Source organism: Nematolebias whitei, chromosome 19 (genome assembly GCF_014905685.2).
Source record: "Nematolebias whitei isolate Nwh7 chromosome 19, NemWhi1, whole genome shotgun sequence".
Classification (NCBI taxonomy): domain Eukaryota; kingdom Metazoa; phylum Chordata; class Actinopteri; order Cyprinodontiformes; family Rivulidae; genus Nematolebias; species Nematolebias whitei.
In genome coordinates, this window is record NC_056516.1 from 39,295,376 (window position 1) to 39,299,559 (window position 4,184).

Sequence of the window (4,184 nt, forward strand, 5' to 3'; positions counted from 1 at the left end):
GTAAAGTTTAGCTTGTAGGTTTGTAAAGTTTAGCTTGTAGGTTTGTTTAAATTTGATTCATGACCAGCTGTGGGGTCCCCCCAACTTCGTAAACCCTGACTGGAAATGACTGATGTTTGAAGCTATCAGAACCAGAGCTTAATGTCTGATCCAGTTCTGGTCCAAAGACTGAAGGTTCTCCACTGATTTGCTAAAAGACAAATGGACTATTTTTGGACAAAACATGGATGCTGCAATTGGTTCAAAGAGCTGTCAATCAAAAGCCAAGGATGCACGTTTTATTTTGAAATTACTGGATTAACCCTTTTGGACACAAACTATAAATTATTGTAAAAATAAAGTAAAAATAACTATAATAGAATTTTTTACGTTTTTAGCCACGGCTCATAAAATAACCTTTGAATACTTTTTAAACATTTCTCTGATTTTTACTCCGTTATACAAACAATCCTTCCTCTGTTTGCTGTAAATTAAAAACATATATTAATATTTTATTTCACCATTGATTTTCTGCACATTTATTTCACAGTTTGCAGTTTATCTTGCAAGTGTTGGTGAAAATCAGATTTTTGGAGTAAAGATTAAAATCAGTTTTTGTCATGAACTTAGTCAAATATTTTTAAATAATTAAATAAGTTTTATTAAATTAAAATGAGTATTTGTAAATCCTGAATTAATTTCATTTAATTCTGCTTTAACGGCTGATTTATGAGCAGCTGCAACAGAAACAGGATTTTGTTGTTTTATTAAATTATTAGAAGAGAATAAAAGTTATATTAATTTGTCATCATGAGTTAAATATAATAAATCAAATTACCTAAAATAAAAAATAATTTAAATAAGTTGACATGATTCATTTTATAATTATTATTTTTTTAAATTTCTTTCATTCATTTATTTCAGAAGCTGAAATGTAAAAATCTTGGATTAGAAAGTTTAAATTTAACGTTTCATGTTCAGGTTGTGGATCGTTTCCATCATTTTAAAGACAAACACTAAATATTTCCAGGGTTTGAGTCGTTCGTCCTGCAGCAGCGATGGAAAGCAGCATTTAACGGTTAGTTTAACTTCTAATTTAATATTTAATTTAAATTTAACATTTAATTTAAATTTAACATTTAATGCACAATTTGCTCTTTAAACTGTTCATCTAAAGCATCGGTGAGAAACAAACAGACCGAGGAGAAAAAGATACGAAGAAACAAGAAGGAGACGCTTTTAAATCATTCAAACTGTTTCCATCATGGAGCAACGATGGGCCGGGCTCCGGCAAGAAGAACCGGTCTGAGTCAGTGTCCCTGGGTGGTCCGGGGGTCACCGGGTGGTCCGGGGGTCACTGGGGGGATTCTTTCAGCCGAGTGGAAACACTCAGCTGCAGCTTTATTTACTCAGCAAACAAAGAAAACGGTTTAATGTCAAAATGGAAGAAGAATTTGTTTCAATCTGTCTTCAGTTGTGTCAGGAGGAGGACAGGTGCACTGCTGCACCTCTGGACTCTAGGGGCCCCAGGGGGGCCCTCCAGGGGGCCCTGGGGCCACACCTTTTATTAGTGGACATGGACCACTTGCTCGCTCAGGGTGAAGGTTAAGTCAGCGGAGCTCGACAGAGCGACGGAGTCCCACGCCTGGCTGAAGGGCTGAAGAGGCCCCCGAAGGGCCATGGGCCCCTCCACACAGAAATAATGACGTTAAATGTTAAAAACTGGGACGATGAGGCAGAAAATCAAAGTCTTGTGCAGACGAGACCAAATGATGAAAAAGATGAATTTTTACATCAAAGCCTGACGAGGAATTCAAACGATCTCTGAGAAACAAATAATTTAATTTAAACAACTTAAAGTCTAAATCTAAGATCTAAATATTTAAATATTTAGGTGGAGAACTTTAATTAAAACTAAACATATAAATATTTATTTACATCTGATTATAACAAAATAAAAACATTTTAAAAGAATAAACAAGTTTTATGAACTTTAAGGCCAAATATTTATTTCAGGGTTTGGTTGTGGAGAAAAGTTTCAGATGAAAATCTTTAATTTAAAATAAATTAAATGAAATAAATAAAATCTGCAGAAACACTCTGGTTCTGATCCGGTTCTGAAACAGTCACACAGACGACACGTTCAAACAGAATTTAATTTTTACATTTCTTTGGTTTAAATAAAAAAATTTAAAAAGCTTTAAAATATTTTGTTTGTAAAACTTTAAAATATTTGTAAAAATTACTTTCTGAATAAATTTCTAATAAATTAAACAACAGGTGAGAATTATTAGTTTAAATATTTTATAACTTTGAGACCATAAGAACCCTGCAGCTTACTGACCTCTGACCCCCAGGACCCCTACCTGTTGGTGACCTCTGACCCCGCCCCTCCTCCTCCGCGTGGAGCTGCTGAGGTTTGGCTTGCTTGCGGCGGGACATGCTGACCGGTTCGGTTCCGGATCATCTACAAACTGGAACTGGACCGATCAGGGGGAGCGGGTTCGGTATAGTTCTGCCGCTCTCCGCGCGCGCACTGCGCGTGTCCGAGGGGAGGTCGTGACTGCATCTGCCGCGGTCCAAAAGGACCACATCAGAACCGGCTTTAAGAACCGCCCCGCTTCCTGTTCAGGGGCGCTCTGACCCGGTTCGGTCTGGTCCAGGTCCTTCCTCTGCGAGGGTCTGAGCCTCTCCGGGCTGAAGTGGGTCAGATGTTCTGTTAGGACCGGACCACCAGAACAAACTCACACAAGGTTCCACCGTCCAACAAACCGGTTCCAGTGTCTCCCGACACCGAACCGAGCCCAGAACCGAGTCCGAGATTCAGGCGGAGGGGAAAAAAACGTGCGTAAAGTTCGTGCGTAAAAACCAAAAATCCGGCTCAGGTCGCGCTGGAATCCGGTCCAGAAGGGTCCGGATTGTCCGGTTCGGTGTCAGACTGGTCCGGTGTCAGACTGGTCCGGTGTCAGACTGGTGTCTGAGGGAAGTGAGACCCTCTGGTTTGTCTCCTTGTTGTTCCCGCCTCTGGTCCATGAGTCCCTCCTGAGTCCGGTTCTGATTGGCTGCAGCAGGAGGACACACAAGCGCACACATGCGCACGCACACACACGGACACACGCGAGTGCGCAGAGCTGATCCATCCAGAGATTTTTCATTCAAGCTTTATGTCTACAGGTGAGTCTCATTGAGCCTCGAGGACTCTTTAACAAGAGAACCCTGATTTAACAAAGAACACAGAGGAGGAGCAGAAAACAATAAACAATCATATAAAAACATAAAATGAAAAAGTAAACTGAAGAAATTAAATTTAAAAAATGAAACAAAAGCAGCTGCATTATAAAGAGATGTAGAAAACTGAAAACAGGAATGTGTCTGCGTTGGTCTTTGTCATGAACTTAACAGAAATGAACTACACAAACGAACCTTCTCCTCCTCCGCTCGTTTCCTGGAACATCAAAAAGATCTGAAGCTCTCGACCTTTGACCTCTCTGAGTGGCTGCACTGAGGGAACACTGCAGGTAATGATGTCCTGAGAGCGCACGCTGTAGCTGCACTCACACAGAGACATGAAGGAGGAGATGTATGAAGGCAGCAGACCAAGAAGTGATTTAAAGATGAAAATGTACCAGTGAGAGAGTCTGTGTGAAGTTAATGGTGACCAGTTAATGATGTCTAGTTAATGATGTCCAGTTAATGATGTCCAGTTAATGGTGACCAGTTAATGGTGACCAGTTAATGGTGACCAGTTAATGATGTCCAGTTAATGATGTCCAGTTAATGGTACCAGTTAATGATGCCCAGTTAATGGTGACCAGTTAATGATGACCAGTTAATGATGACCAGTTAATGGTGACCAGTTAATGATGTCCAGTTAATGATGTCCAGTTAATGGTGACCAGTTAATGATGACCAGTTAATGATGTCCAGTTAATGGTGTCCAGTTAATGGTGACCAGTTACTGATGTCCAGTTAATGATGTCCAGTTAATGGTGACCAGTTACTGATGTCCAGTTAATGATGACCAGTTTATGGTGACCAGTTAATGGTGACCAGTTAATGGTGACCAGTTAATGGTGACCAGTTAATGATGTCCAGTTAATGATGTCCAGTTAATGGTGACCAGGTAATGGTGTCCAGTTAATGATGACCAGTTAATGGTGACCAGTTAATGGTGACCAGTTAATGATGACCAGTTAATGATGACC

At 40.1% G+C, this 4,184-nt stretch overlaps 1 protein-coding gene across 1 annotated transcript in view; it reads left to right on the plus strand.

Annotated features, from left to right (window-relative positions):
• The window catches only part of nfatc1 (nuclear factor of activated T cells 1), a 41,518-nt gene that overhangs the window by 16,982 nt on the left and 20,352 nt on the right, over nucleotides 1-4,184 (plus strand). The window lies entirely within an intron of this gene.